Source organism: Pseudophryne corroboree, chromosome 1 (genome assembly GCF_028390025.1).
Source record: "Pseudophryne corroboree isolate aPseCor3 chromosome 1, aPseCor3.hap2, whole genome shotgun sequence".
Classification (NCBI taxonomy): Eukaryota; Metazoa; Chordata; class Amphibia; order Anura; family Myobatrachidae; genus Pseudophryne; species Pseudophryne corroboree.
Window position 1 is genome coordinate 1059914162 of NC_086444.1, and position 19009 is coordinate 1059933170.

The 19009-nt window shown below is 41.1% G+C and overlaps 1 long non-coding RNA gene across 1 annotated transcript; it reads left to right on the forward strand.

The window, feature by feature from the left end:
* The first annotated feature begins 1360 nt into the window (after nt 1-1360).
* Nucleotides 1361-18352, forward strand: LOC134989010 (uncharacterized). Its single transcript, XR_010194391.1, has 4 exons — nt 1361-1612; nt 8832-8853; nt 16634-17130; nt 18266-18352. It is a non-coding gene; the product is annotated as an uncharacterized LOC134989010 (long non-coding RNA).
* The last annotated feature ends 657 nt before the right edge of the window (nt 18353-19009 follow it).

Genomic DNA, 19009 nt, shown 5'->3' on the forward strand with positions numbered 1-19009 from the left:
TTTTGTTTGTTGTTTTTTTTTATTTTGATCAAAGTAGGGCTGTTCTTGGCTGTAATAGCTACTAAAGGGACCCATTTTTTATAGAATGTGGTTAGAATTCGAAAACTCATTTACATTATTTATACTTAGGTGTTAGAATATATATTGTTGCTGTTATTATATGGGTATGTTTGGATTCTTTCTAACTTTTGTAATTGTTTTGATAACCTATGTTTGAACCACTTAGCTAATTTGTGTTTTAACTTTTGTTTCCAAATTTGTACTTTTGTGCCGTAATTGATTCCTGAAGAAATGTCGTATGCTCCTGCAGTAAGTTAACACCCATACACTTTTACTTTGATTATGGATGACAATGTGTGTTTTTAAATTATGTCTTATTCTCAATATTCTTACCTTCATTTTAAGTTGGTGATGTCGATTTTTGTGGCTGCTGAAGCCCTCCCACCCCAACCCACGGAAGCACTCCCACCCCAACCGCCAGCCCTCCAACCGCAACCGGCTCCTCATCAACCAAGGCAACGGAGGCGTGCTAGGCCACCAATTTTCCGTACCCGTGTCCTCCTTTTTGGGATGCCTGATGATGTGGTTTTGCGACGATACAGGCTGCCACCTCATCTAATCCTAGACACTCTCTCCATAATAGAGAGTGATCTGGAGCCTTCAATTCGGTATCCTACAGCAATACCACCATTGACACAATTCCTTGCTGTGTTACATTTTGTTGCCACTGGTTCCTTTCAACATGTTGTGGGAGACCTGGTTGGCATGTCGCAGGGCCAGTTCAGTAAGGTCCTGCGGCGTGTCAGCCAGGCTTTCATCAAGCGTGTTAAGCAATTTATTGCTATGCCTTTGGATGTTGGTGCCCTAGATGTGGTGAAGCGGCAATTTGAGGAAGGTGGTAGTCGCTTCCCACATGTTATTAGGGTTGTGGATGGCACACATGTAGCTATTGTGCCACCAAGACATAATGAAGAAATTTATAGAAACAGGAAACTGTTTCATTCTCTGAATGTAATGGTTGTTTGTGGGCTATCCCTCCAGATCCTGTCCCTGAATGCGAAGTTCCCGGGGAACTCCCATGATGCCTATGTAATTAGACAATCAGGGATATGGCAGAGATTAAGATCAAGGCAAGGACAAGACATGTGGTTATTGGGTGAGTTTTTGTCCAAATTTATTATAAAAAATATTTTTAATAAAGAGTATTATATTTATAATTTTTTCTTCTCATCAAACAGGAGACCGTGGATATCCTTGCACCCCCCTGGCTCATGACTCCTTACCGTAAGCCCAGGCCAGGACCACAGACGGCATTTAACTCCGCGCTTACTGCCACTAGACAGCTGGTGGAGCGCACAATTGGTGTCCTTAAAGGACGCTTTCGTGTGCTCCACCGCACTGGTGGCGACATCATGTATTCGCCGGAGATGGCAAGTAAAATAGTGGTCCTGTGCGCTATCCTCCATAACATCGCTGTAAGGAGTCGCGTGGAGCTTCCTCAAACAGAGGAATTGCCTGATGAGGAGCCAGGGGTTGGGCGGAGATATGGTGGGGGGAGTGTTTCCCGGAGTGGCAGTCAAGTAAGGGCACACATTGTGGAAGAATATTTCAGGTATAGTTGTATATTTTTTTTGACATTTTTAAGATCTAAAAACACTGTATGTTTCTGTGAATTTTGCTATGATGTCATTAAGGTAGCTATTGAAAGCTCATTGTGTATTTGTTTTGGTGTGTGTGATTATATTCATATTTGTTTTTGTAAATATTGTAACATGTTAACTAGAGATGAGCGGGTTCGGTTTCTTTGAATCCGAACCCGCACGAACTTCACTTTTTTTTCCACGGGTCCGAGCGACTCGGATCTTCCCGCCTTGCTCGGTTAACCCGAGCGCGCCCGAACGTCATCATGACGCTGTCGGATTCTCGCGAGGCTCGGATTCTATCGCGAGACTCGGATTCTATATAAGGAGCCGCGCGTCGCCGCCATTTTCACTCGTGCATTGAGATTGATAGGGAGAGGACGTGTCTGGCGTCCTCTCCATTAGAATAGAGATAGATAGATAGATAGATTAGATAGAGAGAGATTGTGCAGAGTCGCAGACAGAGTTAGTTTACCACAGTCAGTGACCAGTGCAGTTGCTAGTTAACTTTTATTTAATATAATATATCCGTTCACTTCTCTCTGCTATATCCGTTCTCTGCCTGAAAAAAAAAACGATACACAGCACAGTCAGTCACACAGTGTGACTCAGTCTGTGTGCACTCAGCTCAGCCCAGTGTGCTGCACAGTCATCAATGTATAAATTAAAAGCTTATAATTAATTGTGGGGGAGACTGGGGAGCACTGCAGGTTGTTAGCAGGAGCCAGGAGTACAATTATATTAATTAACAGTGCACACTTTTGCTGCAGGAGTGGTGACCAGTGCCTGACCACCAGTATAGTATTGTTGTATACTACTAATATCTCTTTAAATATCAACCAGTCTATATTAGCAGCAGACACAGTACAGTGCGGTAGTTCACGGCTGTGGCTACCTCTGTGTCGGCACACGGCAGGCAGTCCGTCCGACCAGAATTGTATTATTTATTATTATATACCTACCACCTAACCGTGGTTTTTTTTTCATTCTTTATACCGTCATAGTGTCATCCTAATTGTTACGAGTATACTACTATCTCTTTATCAACCAGTGTACAGTGCGGTAGTTCACGGCTGTGGCTACCTCTGTGTCGGCACACGGCAGGCAGTCCGTCCGACCAGAATTGTATTATTTATTATTATATACCTACCACCTAACCGTGGTTTTTTTTTCATTCTTTATACCGTCATAGTGTCATCCTAATTGTTACGAGTATACTACTATCTCTTTATCAACCAGTGTACAGTGCGGTAGTTCACGGCTGTGGCTACCTCTGTGTCGGCACACGGCAGGCAGTCCGTCCGACCAGAATTGTATTATTTATTATTATATACCTACCACCTAACCGTGTTTTTTTTTTCATTCTTTATACCGTCATAGTGTCATCCTAATTGTTACGAGTATACTACTATCTCTTTATCAACCAGTGTACAGTGCGGTAGTTCACGGCTGTGGCTACCTCTGTGTCGGCACACGGCAGGCAGTCCGTCCGACCAGAATTGTATTATTTATTATTATATACCTACCACCTAACCGTGGTTTTTTTTTCATTCTTTATACCGTCATAGTGTCATCCTAATTGTTACGAGTATACTACTATCTCTTTATCAACCAGTGTACAGTGCGGTAGTTCACGGCTGTGGCTACCTCTGTGTCGGCACACGGCAGGCAGTCCGTCCGACCAGAATTGTATTATTTATTATTATATACCTACCACCTAACCGTGGTTTTTTTTTCATTCTTTATACCGTCATAGTGTCATCCTAATTGTTACGAGTATACTACTATCTCTTTATCAACCAGTGTACAGTGCGGTAGTTCACGGCTGTGGCTACCTCTGTGTCGGCACACGGCAGGCAGTCCGTCCGACCAGAATTGTATTATTTATTATTATATACCTACCACCTAACCGTGGTTTTTTTTTCATTCTTTATACCGTCATAGTGTCATCCTAATTGTTACGAGTATACTACTATCTCTTTATCAACCAGTGTACAGTGCGGTAGTTCACGGCTGTGGCTACCTCTGTGTCGGCACACGGCAGGCAGTCCGTCCGACCAGAATTGTATTATTTATTATTATATACCTACCACCTAACCGTGGTTTTTTTTTCATTCTTTATACCGTCATAGTGTCATCCTAATTGTTACGAGTATACTACTATCTCTTTATCAACCAGTGTACAGTGCGGTAGTTCACGGCTGTGGCTACCTCTGTGTCGGCAGTCGGCAGGCAGTCCGTCCATCCATAATTGTATTATTATTATAATATATACCACCTAACCGTGGTTTTTTTTTCATTCTTTATACCGTCGTCATAGTGTCATACTAGTTGTTACGAGTATACTACTATCTCTTTATCAACCAGTGTACAGTGCGGTAGTTCACGGCTGTGGCTACCTCTGTGTCGGCAGTCGGCAGGCAGTCCGTCCATCCATAATTGTATTATTATTATAATATATACCACCTAACCGTGGTTTTTTTTTCATTCTTTATACCGTCGTCATAGTGTCATACTAGTTGTTACGAGTATACTACTATCTCTTTATCAACCAGTGTACAGTGCGGTAGTTCACGGCTGTGGCTACCTCTGTGTCGGCAGTCGGCAGGCAGTCCGTCCATCCATAATTGTATTATTATTATAATATATACCACCTAACCGTGGTTTTTTTTTCATTCTTTATACCGTCGTCATAGTGTCATACTAGTTGTTACGAGTATACTACTATCTCTTTATCAACCAGTGTACAGTGCGGTAGTTCACGGCTGTGGCTACCTCTGTGTCGGCAGTCGGCAGGCAGTCCGTCCATCCATAATTGTATTATTATTATAATATATACCACCTAACCGTGGTTTTTTTATACCACCTAACCGTGGCAGTCCGTCCATAATTGTATACTAGTATCCAATCCATCCATCTCCATTGTTTACCTGAGGTGCCTTTTAGTTCTGCCTATAAAATATGGAGAACAAAAAAGTTGAGGTTCCAAAATTAGGGAAAGATCAAGATCCACTTCCACCTCGTGCTGAAGCTGCTGCCACTAGTCATGGCCGAGACGATGAAATGCCAGCAACGTCGTCTGCCAAGGCCGATGCCCAATGTCATAGTACAGAGCATGTCAAATCCAAAACACCAAATATCAGAAAAAAAAGGACTCCAAAACCTAAAATAAAATTGTCGGAGGAGAAGCGTAAACTTGCCAATATGCCATTTACCACACGGAGTGGCAAGGAACGGCTGAGGCCCTGGCCTATGTTCATGGCTAGTGGTTCAGCTTCACATGAGGATGGAAGCACTCAGCCTCTCGCTAGAAAACTGAAAAGACTCAAGCTGGCAAAAGCACCGCAAAGAACTGTGCGTTCTTTGAAATCCCAAATCCACAAGGAGAGTCCAATTGTGTCGTTTGCGATGCCTGACCTTCCCAACACTGGACGTGAAGAGCATGCGCCTTCCACTATTTGCATGCCCCCTGCAAGTGCTGGAAGGAGCACCCGCAGTCCAGTTCCTGATAGTCAGATTGAAGATGTCAGTGTTGAAGTACACCAGGATGAGGAGGATATGGGTGTTGCTGGCGCTGGGGAGGAAATTGACCAGGAGGATTCTGATGGTGAGGTGGTTTGTTTAAGTCAGGCACCCGGGGAGACACCTGTTGTCCGTGGGAGGAATATGGCCGTTGACATGCCAGGTGAAAATACCAAAAAAATCAGCTCTTCGGTGTGGAGGTATTTCACCAGAAATGCGGACAACAGGTGTCAAGCCGTGTGTTCCCTTTGTCAAGCTGTAATAAGTAGGGGTAAGGACGTTAACCACCTCGGAACATCCTCCCTTATACGTCACCTGCAGCGCATTCATAATAAGTCAGTGACAAGTTCAAAAACTTTGGGTGACAGCGGAAGCAGTCCACTGACCAGTAAATCCCTTCCTCTTGTAACCAAGCTCACGCAAACCACCCCACCAACTCCCTCAGTGTCAATTTCCTCCTTCCCCAGGAATGCCAATAGTCCTGCAGGCCATGTCACTGGCAAGTCTGACGAGTCCTCTCCTGCCTGGGATTCCTCCGATGCATCCTTGCGTGTAACGCCTACTGCTGCTGGCGCTGCTGTTGTTGCCGCTGGGAGTCGATGGTCATCCCAGAGGGGAAGTCGTAAGCCCACTTGTACTACTTCCAGTAAGCAATTGACTGTTCAACAGTCCTTTGCGAGGAAGATGAAATATCACAGCAGTCATCCTACTGCAAAGCGGATAACTGAGTCCTTGACAACTATGTTGGTGTTAGACGTGCGTCCGGTATCCGCCGTTAGTTCACAGGGAACTAGACAATTTATTGAGGCAGTGTGCCCCCGTTACCAAATACCATCTAGGTTCCACTTCTCTAGGCAGGCGATACCGAGAATGTACACGGACGTCAGAAAAAGACTCACCAGTGTCCTAAAAAATGCAGTTGTACCCAATGTCCACTTAACCACGGACATGTGGACAAGTGGAGCAGGGCAGGGTCAGGACTATATGACTGTGACAGCCCACTGGGTAGATGTATGGACTCCCGCCGCAAGAACAGCAGCGGCGGCACCAGTAGCAGCATCTCGCAAACGCCAACTCTTTCCTAGGCAGGCTACGCTTTGTATCACCGCTTTCCAGAATACGCACACAGCTGAAAACCTCTTACGGCAACTGAGGAAGATCATCGCGGAATGGCTTACCCCAATTGGACTCTCCTGTGGATTTGTGGCATCGGACAACGCCAGCAATATTGTGTGTGCATTAAATATGGGCAAATTCCAGCACGTCCCATGTTTTGCACATACCTTGAATTTGGTGGTGCAGAATTTTTTAAAAAACGACAGGGGCGTGCAAGAGATGCTGTCGGTGGCCAGAAAAATTGCGGGACACTTTCGGCGTACAGGCACCACGTACAGAAGACTGGAGCACCACCAAAAACTACTGAACCTGCCCTGCCATCATCTGAAGCAAGAAGTGGTAACGAGGTGGAATTCAACCCTCTATATGCTTCAGAGGTTGGAGGAGCAGCAAAAGGCCATTCAAGCCTATACAATTGAGCACGATATAGGAGATGGAATGCACCTGTCTCAAGTGCAGTGGAGAATGATTTCAACGTTGTGCAAGGTTCTGATGCCCTTTGAACTTGCCACACGTGAAGTCAGTTCAGACACTGCCAGCCTGAGTCAGGTCATTCCCCTCATCAGGCTTTTGCAGAAGAAGCTGGAGGCATTGAAGAAGGAGCTAACACGGAGCGATTCCGCTAGGCATGTGGGACTTGTGGATGCAGCCCTTAATTCGCTTAACAAGGATTCACGGGTGGTCAATCTGTTGAAATCAGAGCACTACATTTTGGCCACCGTGCTCGATCCTAGATTTAAAGCCTACCTTGGATCTCTCTTTCCGGCAGACACAGGTCTGCTGGGGTTGAAAGACCTGCTGGTGACAAAATTGTCAAGTCAAGCGGAACGCGACCTGTCAACATCTCCTCCTTCACATTCTCCCGCAACTGGGGGTGCGAGGAAAAGGCTCAGAATTCCGAGCCCACCCGCTGGCGGTGATGCAGGGCAGTCTGGAGCGACTGCTGATGCTGACATCTGGTCCGGACTGAAGGACCTGACAACGATTACGGACATGTCGTCTACTGTCACTGCATATGATTCTCTCAACATTGATAGAATGGTGGAGGATTATATGAGTGACCGCATCCAAGTAGGCACGTCACACAGTCCGTACTTATACTGGCAGGAAAAAGAGGCAATTTGGAGGCCCTTGCACAAACTGGCTTTATTCTACCTAAGTTGCCCTCCCACAAGTGTGTACTCCGAAAGAGTGTTTAGTGCCGCCGCTCACCTTGTCAGCAATCGGCGTACGAGGTTACATCCAGAAAATGTGGAGAAGATGATGTTCATTAAAATGAATTATAATCAATTCCTCCGCGGAGACATTGACCAGCAGCAATTGCCTCCACAAAGTACACAGGGAGCTGAGATGGTGGATTCCAGTGGGGACGAATTGATAATCTGTGAGGAGGGGGATGTACACGGTGATATATCGGAGGGTGAAGATGAGGTGGACATCTTGCCTCTGTAGAGCCAGTTTGTGCAAGGAGAGATTAATTGCTTCTTTTTTGGGGGGGGTCCAAACCAACCCGTCATATCAGTCACAGTCGTGTGGCAGACCCTGTCACTGAAATGATGGGTTGGTTAAAGTGTGCATGTCCTGTTTTGTTTATACAACATAAGGGTGGGTGGGAGGGCCCAAGGATAATTCCATCTTGCACCTCTTTTTTCTTTTCTTTTTCTTTGCATCATGTGCTGATTGGGGAGGGTTTTTTGGAAGGGACATCCTGCGTGACACTGCAGTGCCACTCCTAGATGGGCCCGGTGTTTGTGTCGGCCACTAGGGTCGCTAATCTTACTCACACAGCTACCTCATTGCGCCTCTTTTTTTCTTTGCGTCATGTGCTGTTTGGGGAGGGTTTTTTGGAAGGGACATCCTGCGTGACACTGCAGTGCCACTCCTAGATGTGCCCGGTGTTTGTGTCGGCCACTAGGGTCGCTAATCTTACTCACACAGTCAGCTACCTCATTGCGCCTCTTTTTTTCTTTGCGTCATGTGCTGTTTGGGGAGGGTTTTTTGGAAGGGCCATCCTGCGTGACACTGCAGTGCCACTCCTAGATGGGCCCGGTGTTTGTGTCGGCCACTAGGGTCGCTTATCTTACTCACACAGCGACCTCGGTGCAAATTTTAGGACTAAAAATAATATTGTGAGGTGTGATGTGTTCAGAATAGGCTGAAAATGAGTGTAAATTATGTTTTTTGAGGTTAATAATACTTTGGGATCAAAATTACCCCCAAATTCTATGATTTAAGCTGTTTTTTAGGGTTTTTTTAAAAAAACACCCGAATCCAAAACACACCCGAATCCGACAAAAAAAATTCGGTGAGGTTTTGCCAAAACGCGGTCGAACCCAAAACACGGCCGCGGAACCGAACCCAAAACCAAAACACAAAACCCGAAAAATTTCCGGCGCTCATCTCTAATGTTAACCTTACAATGAGTGTTTGAGGTTTTTTTTTTTTCAAGTTGGTACAAAATTATATTCCTAATTTTGTTTTTTCCATTCCTGTTTTCTTGAAATTAACAAACAACATATGATACTAAATGTTGTTAACTTTGTGACTGTGCAGCTGATTGCTCATACAAAAAGTGGTGAGTACCCCGTTTTTTATTTTATGAACATAAAAGTGTGTGTGTGTGTATAATTGTGCGAATAGGTGACTATTGTCAGACACTTCCGTGACTGCGTATTTCCGCTCCAGCGAACACCCCTCTAGTCTTCACAGCACTGCAGCCAGCAATAAAGTATTGTCAATGCACACATCAATAAAGTTTATTTAGATGACAGCATATATCTTAGACCAATCACATGCCAACACACGCATTCTGTCTCTATTGTTTTAATATTTCACTCAGTTGTCCCCTTTAATTTAAAGAGGACATATAATACACCATATGTGGTAATAATAAAGGCACTTATATCACATGTGGGTATTGAGAATCTTTTTCGGAATTTATATTATCATTAATAAATATTTCAATAAATTCATTTTTAAACAATAAATAATTATGGGAATGAGTGCTGCTATAAAGAGTTGATCTGCTTTCCTTTTTTCTTCTAAAATTTGTATACTTAGATCAACAAGCAGCACCACTATAGTACAATTGTGTTGAAATATTTGTTGGATCAGCACAATATGTGATATCATAGATATTCCCAAAAAAGGATCAATTATTTATAATCTGGTGCGGGAGTCTCTTTAACTTGAAACTTAATGCCATTAGGGTGTTTACATTGTATAAACCCCTCTCTTTCCCTGCACAGAATTGTTACTACATTTATTTCCAGATTAAAATTTGCCTAAGTTGTCTGATCTCTTTCAGTACAACAGGAAAACTCTATATTTAATTAGAAAAAGACACTATATCCAGTGTGCAAAATCATGAGTGGTTTCAGCCTCAGTAAAGAACTAGGGAGCAGGAGAGAAAGATGGAACGAAGAACAGGGATCGTTATTTAGTGATGCCCACATTAACAGCAAACAGAACCATTGGATGGATAACTTAGTAGAGTTAAAGAATCTACTATATAAACAAACGAAGGCACATTGGAGCAAGACCACATTCGAAAATTATATTAAATATGATATGACACCAAGAGGTCTTAGACCCAAAGTATTCCCATCATTTGAATTGGAGGATGATTTGAAAAAGGAATGGGAAGAGGCACTCCTTAAATGCTCTAAGAATCTCATTGATATCCTGATAAAGCATGATAACAGACAATTGGAACACTGTTCCAATGAGATAGATAAAATTGGTGAGAAGCTTAAAACATATGAAAAAGAGGAAGAATTTCAGAAAATGTATGAGAAATATAAAAATGACCTTGACAAATTTGAAAATGGACTCATGGAACGAAAAAGAAATAAGTTCCTCAGGGATAAGAAAGATTACGTTCAGAACACTATCTATAAATGGAATCTCAAACCAAGAAGGCGAGATGTAGAGGGTTCAGTTAATTATAGCTCCTCAGAATTGGAGTCTTCTGAAGGGGAAGGAACCAGCAATACATCTAGAGATAAATGGCAACGGGCCCGTTTTTTAGGATTTGTTCCCAACCCCAGGGAAGGAGATCGGGGACTAGACGATCTCAGAGGACCAGACGGGGAGGCAGGAAACATAAGGAAAAAAGATGCCAGAGATTGGAAGAGATATCCGCAGAGAACAAAGCGACCTTACAGGAGAACGTAATAGATGATGACTTACAAATTATCAACCTTACCAGTAAAACATTGAATCCAGTCCAATTAAAGCTTTTGTCCAGGGGTTTAAGCTTCTCACCAGTACATGAAATAGATCGATTTGATGTCCAAAAGGACCTATGTTTATATGCCAGGAAATTACTGTTAAGAAAATTTTACAGCAATAGGGAAAGAGAGCATGAACATACACCCAATACAGATCAGGAAACCTCTTTTGCCCTTAGTGAGGAAGAAAGACAAGCCGTAGTTATACTGGAAGAATTGGCAGATAATCTTCAAGCAACACAGGATGAAAATCCCCCCACTGTGAGACCTATCCTGAGGAAGAAATCTACATTCTTCCCCAATTCACAAATCTGTCCTCAAGTACAGGTATTTTTAGATCTGGTTTCTCAAGAATTGGATCGGATCTTTAACCAAAGATGGATGAACAAGAATAATAACATCAGCAAAGAAGAACAGAGAGCTTTGGAAGAAATTATGGGCTGGGACGATATAATAATAAAACCCTCAGATAAAGGGGGCAATATTGTCTTGTGGAGTAAAGAAGCGTATCTTATAGAGGCATACAGACAGTTATCTGATGTCTCCACATACAAGAGACTTATCTTTAACCCCACTGCTAATTTTCTCAAAGAATATAATATCCTCATTCAAAATGCCCTGAAAGATGGGATTATCACCAAAATGGAATCAGAATTTTTGGAGGTAAAAGATCCTAAGACACCTACCTTCTATATGTTGCCAAAAGTGCATAAACACAAAGACTCCCCACCAGGAAGACCCATAATATCTGGGATTGAGAGCTTAACAGAGAAAGCTAGTGTATTTGTAGATGAGAACCTCAGACACTTTGTTCTTGAACTGCCCTCACACATAAGAGACTCGATGGATGTATTAAACAAATTAGAAAACCTGGATCTCCCACCAAACACATGGCTGTGCACCTGTGATGTTGAATCATTATACACGAGTATAAATCACAACATAGGAATCAAGGCGGTTGAATATTTTTTGAATATGAGGAGACATGAGGAGTTCAATGGTTTTATTTTACAATTACTTGAATTTGTTTTAACCAAGAACTTCTTCCTCTTTGATGATAAATATTTTCTGCAGGTCCGGGGCACAGCTATGGGCAGTACGTGTGCCCCGACGTATGCCAATCTGTATTTGGGATGGTGGGAGAAGGAGTGGGTCTTTAACCATACCAATGAAAACTATACAGATCACATCATTGGCTGGCATAGATTCATTGACGATGTCCTCATTGTCTGGGAAGGAGAGCGGGAGCTATTTGAAGAATTTATGTCAGTCCTTAATAACAACGAATTTAATTTGAGGTTGACATTTGATATCAATTTTCGTAGTGTCACATTCCTGGATCTTACCATCATGAAAACAGAGGATGACAAACTTGTCACTGACGTCTTCCGTAAGGATACAGCTACTAATAGTATTTTACACCATAGTAGCTCACATTTTCCAGCCACTTTGAGGGGCATACCAAAGGGAGAATATATCAGGTTGAGGAGAAACTGTTCTGAAGATATTACCTTTGAAGAAAGGGCTAAAGAACTCAAACATCGGCTGGAGAAAAGAGGCTATAAAAGAAAAACCTTGGAATTGGCATATAACAACACCAAAAAGATGCCAAGAACTGATTTGCTAACTCCAAAGAAGAAGATCACAGGACAGAGCCAAACCAGGTTCATAGGCACCTACTGCAAGGAATGGAAAAGTATCAACCAAGCCTTGCAGAAGCACTGTCATGTTCTTATGACAGATGAAGACCTGAAGAATGAAATTGGCAACAGGATTCAAACCAGTTGGAGAAAATCTCCCAACTTACGAGACAAATTAGTGCGCAGTCATTTTATTAGAACAAAGAAACAAGATCCTCCCGCAGAAGGTTGTTTTCGATGCGGAAAGTGTAAAGCTTGTGGCTTTATACAACCAACCAAAACTTATTCTAATAAATATCATGATGCTGTTAAAATTCGTGGCTTTATCAACTGTGCCACACAAGGTGTCATCTACTGCCTTACTTGCCCTTGTGGGCTAAGATATGTGGGCATGACCACAAGGCAGCTTAAAAAACGCATATTTGAACATGCAAGCCATATTAAGAATGCCCAGCGAGATCATGTAAATATGAAACAACTTACAAGTGTCGCCAGGCACTTTAGGAGAGAACATGGAAGTGATCCCACCAAGATGAAAATCTTTGGACTTGAGAAAGTGGAAATGGGCCTAAGAGGTGGTAATATCACCAAAGAGCTCCTGAAGAGGGAGTCCAGACAGATTTTCCTACTTAACAGTTTGACACCATCAGGACTGAATGAGGAAATACACTATTCAGCCTTCCTGTAAATTTTAAAGGATGGGGATGTCCTTAATCTATCTGTATGGATCTAACTAAACAGAATAACATTGGGATAATCATTAATATGGTCATTCAAGTACTACTAATTGAATACTCCATAATAAGTATGAGTTATTGATTATTTTGTCCCTTTTCAAACGATATGTAGTATTAAAAATATGAAATATTGACTATCTAGTTCCCCTTTAAATGAATAGGTGAATGAGGAATAACAATAAAATTACCTATATACAATTCATGGATGCTTACCTGGGGAAATGGTTCCCATACTAAGATTAGTATGTGTATATCTATCCATTTGGAACTCATGTATGTATCTGCAGTTTTTATTCTTAAAATTCATACTTATCTGAAGGATATTTATCTATATACAGTCTGCATTGATTTACCGGGAGTTTACTCTAGGGGTAGCTAACAGGTGTAAGTTTGTTAATACATTTAACATATATTCACCATGAGTCCGGCTATTTATCCACAGTGGTTATAAACATATTTATCTAGAGTCCATATAAGGACGAAAATGAGTGTAAACTCAAAAAATTTATAGTTTAGTACTAATGGATTGATGATCCCTAGAGATATCAGAGATAAATAATTGAATTTATAAAACGTGTGTATATTATAGCATATCAACTAGGGAGGAATAGCACCAGTAAATGAATAATTAGATTATATGGATATGGGGATCATTATATGGGTACTGTATATTTCATCTAAGTTTGCACACATAATACACATGAAATTATGCTGCATGATTGCAGCATTTATTTTATCACTAATATTATTATCCACATTTTAATTTATATTAATCCCATAAGTCTAACACAGTTTGGTTTTTCACTTTATTTATTTGCAATCAATTATTTGCACATATTGTCACTATTTTTAAGTGCACTTTTCATTGTAACTTATTTCACAGCTTATTTTAACATTCACAATTTTATCTGATTATTCAGTATAATTATTTCCATGAAATTCATAAGCGTGTTATTACTATTTCATCTCTTTGTTCCCCTTATATACAATCATGTTAAAATGGAACGCCAAACTCCACGAAGTTATGTATATACGTGTATATATTATAGAACATTACTATTATAAATAAAGACAAAATATAGCATTATATTGTTGGATACTCAATGTAACATTTGGAAACTGAATTTGTTATTCATCTTAGACTGCCTGTCGTTTTCCACAATAGCAGGACAGGACATATTGGTCATTTACCAGGTTCCAGGGCGTTTTTACCAGCCCAGGAACAGGTTTCATTAGTAAGAGGTGAGGAGAGAACGAACAGCACGGGTGGCTGTAATTAGCGGCTATTGCCGAGCCGCCTAACAAGTGTAACGAGTGAGCAGGAGAGACGCGTTACAGCCGCCGGCAATTAGCGGCCGCCGCTCACATACCTAATTGAACTAACGGACAGGGATTTGAATTCCCTGTCTGGATGAAAAAGATTGGTTCATCTAAAGCTGCTTCCCTTGGATTGGCAACTAATCAGAATAAATATGCTTCCTGAGGCGGGCGCTCCATACTATAAGCCCTGACGAAGCTTATTAAGTGAAATGCGCATCGGCTTTTGCTGTGCGCTGTCAATATCATAATCATCATGTATTGTTAACCTATGTATATCACAATTATTAGTAGGGGTTATTTTTCAGATTAATCTGTACATGCTGGCATAATGCACATAGGAGACAGGAGGGTCTCTTTAAGTGTTAGCTATTTGGGAGACAAAAATGCATATGAGAGATACACGGTCTATGATAGATTTCTCATGAGAAAGGAACAGCTTTCTTTAGGCTGTGAATGAACGCAGCGTGTTTGAAATAGACTTCATTGTGCTGTTTGGCAATACCAGCCAGATAATTTGACAGCAATGGAGTTTTGAATAGTTATATCCATATATGAGAGATCTCAATAAACCACTAACACTCTGGAATATTTTGGCATAATTTATTATAAGTATATTTTACTAGAATAATAATATACAGTGATTGTGGTTTTATTCAATTATATGTGCTCGGAATAGCTATTTATTTCAGACAGCATTAACTGCAATAGTCCCAAAAGTGCATTTATATTTATTATAATCTAATGAATGGGCATTTAAGCAGGTTTATTTTTGAGCTAACACTGTGTGCAAGTACCATCAAGTATAATAATATAATATCAAGATATCAATTAAGGAGTAGTGGCTAGCGAGCACACACTCCTATAAAGGATAATTTATAATACCTAAACACCCAAGAACTACTTGTCAGCATGTAATTATATACCGGTATTATTAGAGGTAATAAGAACCTCATGTATACAATAGACAGATAAACCATCTTCCGGATATTTGCAGTGTTTTTTCTTTACATTTTCCTTATTTTATTAAACAGCAACAAATGTTGCATTGTGATTCATAAAATTGAGAACTTATGAGAAATGTTACAACACTGATACAGCTAGTAACCCTGTATAGACACCACTGGTCAGAAGTGGTCAGTGGTGCTTTAATAAATCTAACCAATCAGAATCATAGGTTTACTGATCTAGATATTAAGACAGCGTACTAGCACTTTCTTTTAAATACATCTTCATACACATAAATTTAATTTTTTTCTTACACGTTATTCTGTCTCTATTGTTTTAATATTTCACTCAGTTGTCCCCTTTAATTTAAAGAGGACATATAATACACCATATGTGGTAATAATAAAGGCACTTATATCACATGTGGGTATTGAGAATCTTTTTCGGAATTTATATTATCATTAATAAATATTTCAATAAATTAATTTTTAAACAATAAATAATTATGGGAATGAGTGCTGCTATAAAGAGTTGATCTGCTTTCCTTTTTTCTTCTAAAATTTGTATACTTACCGTAGATCAACAAGCAGCACCACTATAGTACAATTGTGTTGAAATATTTGTTGGATCAGCACAATATGTGATATCATAGATATTCCCAAAAAAGGATCAATTATTTATAATCTGGTGCGGGAGTCTCTTTAACTTCAAATTAGGAAAACGCCATTGCCATGATGCGTGCAGCACCTTTCACCAGGCGGGAGCTCCGCGTCCTGGTAGCGGTGATGGACCGCCGCGTAGGCCGCGTAGGGCGATTTATCCCAAATCGGGTTAAGCGCGAGGCCTACGTGGAGGTCCGCCACCTACGTCAGGACTCGCGTCTGCAGCAGGCGGACCATCATCCAGTTGGAACGGAGATGGAGTGATCTCCGCAGGAGGACTCCGGAGCTGTTGGCGGAGATCCGCCAGCAAATCCGGCTAATGCGTGCACGCAGTAAGTTACATTACATAACAGAGATTATTAGCATAAACTGTGCAAATTTACACTAAGTGGTAGTCTGTAATTGCAACACTGACTGAACTAGTTTAATAAATATGACAGTGTGTGTGGTTAGGGCAAACAGTACTGACTGTAGCAAAGTTATTTAAAACAAGTGCATGTTGTACAGAATTGCTACACAGGCTGGAAACTGTACCAAATAACTTGATCAGTGGTGTCAATATAATAAGGTGGCTTGAATAGTGATATGGTGATGTTGCCTATACCAATCAATATGACTCAATGGAATAGATTCAGTAATGAGCATCAAAAATTTTATGTATAATCAGATTGTTTGCTATGGACAACATCAACAGATTTAAAACAAACAAAAAAAAATGTTAGCCCTGTGTCTTTTACATGGGACAGAACAGTGTAATTGACAAATGGTGTTTATAAAATTTGACATGCAACACAAAATATAATACATATATCATTCTAGGACGACCACAACGGCAAGCTGATGCAGGGAGGCAACATCAGGCCCCTTCTCAGCCCCCCTCCCCTTCTCACTCCCCCTCCCCTTCCCAGTCCCCCTAGCTTCCCAGTCCCCCTCAGCTTCCCAGTCCCCCTCAGCTTCCCAGTCCCCCTCCCCTTCCCAGTCCCCTTCTCAGCCTCCTTCTCCTTCTGTGGCCCCTTCTCCTCCTTCCCAGTCCCCTTCTCCTTCTCCTTCCAAATCCCCTTCTCAGCCCCCCTCACCCTCTATTGGCCAAACACTCTCTCCGCCCCCCTCGCCCTCTCAATCAGACTCACCCTCAGAAAATACATCCCCAATCCCTCCTCCTTCCCCCATCCAGCCTCCTTCCCCCATCCCTCCTCCTTCCCCAATCCCTCCTCCTTCCCCCATCCAGCCTCCTTCCCCCATCCAGCTGCCTTCACCACCCAGTGAATGGGCCGAAGAAGCCCCTGATGGACTAAGTGATGATGTTGCAGAGGAAAGTAAGTGTTTTAACATTTTAAAAATAATGATTACCTACTTACACTTACAATGTCAAAACAGGCACTGTTGTACTGTTGAAAATCTGCTACCAAGGAAAAATATTTGAGTTATTATTCATGGTGTACATGTTGCATTGAAATTTTTGTGAGTGTCATTATATGTACTGTTTATGTGTGCAATGTTTTGTGTGTCCACTCTAGGTCGACACTCATTAGTTCGACAGGGTTGCCAGGAGGACAACATGGTTTATATGTGCTCTGTTTTCATGCTAACATTTCTACCTGAGTGGAGTTTAGTATGTTGTTAGTCTTTTACACTTGTGCCTGTGTATTCATAATGTTTGCACTTTCAAATCACATGCTTCACTTTGTTACCCAGCCTAACAACACAATGATTTGTGGTGTGAAAGTTAGACTCACAAAATGCTTATTGGATTTTTCAAAACCTGTTTGACCTTATGTAGTAAGGGCGGCTTTCAGGGAGTGTGGGCATGCTAGGATATGTTGTCCTTCTGAAGATGTTGATATGCAGTGTGATGATGCAGGGCCAACCCCAAAAAAGATAAGTTGGCTTCACTCCAGATGTGAATGAATGCCAACATGGTGTTACATTTACTAAGATGGTAGTTCTCTTTAACATGGGATGTTGCCCGTAGCAACCAATAAGATTATACTTGTAATTTTAAAGTCCACTTTTACAAGATAATATGTATAATTTTATTGGTTGCTATGGTCAACGTCCCATCTTAAATAGAACTCCCGTAGTAGTAAATGTACCCCATGGTGTGGTACACTTTCTTGTTAAAAAAAAAAAAAATTGCAGAGCAGGCTTGTGTGTTGTTCTGCTACTGATTTATCCTTAAAACAGCCATGATGTAGTCACTTAGGCATTAAAGCAGGCCTGTCCAAACTGCGGACCTCCAGCTGGTGAAAAACTACACATTCCAGCATGCCCTGACACAGTTTTGCATTCTCTGACCCCAAAACTGTGTCAAGGCATGCTGGTATATGTAGTTTCACAACAGCTGGAGGGCCTCAGTTTGGACAGGCCTGTATTAAAGTGTGCTTTGTGCCCTGCTTGTATAATAGGTAATGTGAGTAAGTTATTAATGTTTTCTTTGACTCTTCTTTTCAGATGCTGCAGTTGGAGATCCCAGCACTTTGCCAGTACTTTTAGGGCGGCTAAAAGCCCATTTAAGGGAAGTTATAGCCGACATAGAGGCAATTGAAAATGTCCTCTAATGTTTTTTTGTTAATTTTTTTAAAATTTTATTTTCTAAAAAAAAAAATATAAAAAGTAAAAAAAAAAAAAATTTGTTGAAGTTAAGTGGGTGTTGTGTTTATTTATGCTATAAAGGAACAGCACATTGGCTTGCAGAAATTGGTGACCTTAAACAGTTCACACATCTTACTTAAGATTAAAAACATAAAAATATAACACAAAATTTTTAAAAAACAAAACCCGTTAGGAGGTTATGGATTCTAAATACATGAAAAGACATTTATTCACACACTACACATATACACAATACTTCAAACATTTGCATTAGAGCGTGAAAAATTCCCATATCTATATTTGTCAATTTACCACAACAATGTTTCTGGCCAATTATGGCTACAAAGTGTTCTTCTGGTATTGTTTGGAGACTTAATTGGTCAGGACCATTGACATTAATTACACTAATTGGGTTCGTAATTGAGGAGGGCTTGTGGACTTTTAACAGAAAGGTGTAATTCCACTGAATAGGAAAAAAAACCCATTGTTATGCGTTTGTCCGCAAAAGTGTGCACTTTTAACATTGATGTGTAAATCTACTAAAACTTAGTATTTTTACGATGAAGTATGTGTTAATGCGATAGTTTCGCATTGCTGCGATGG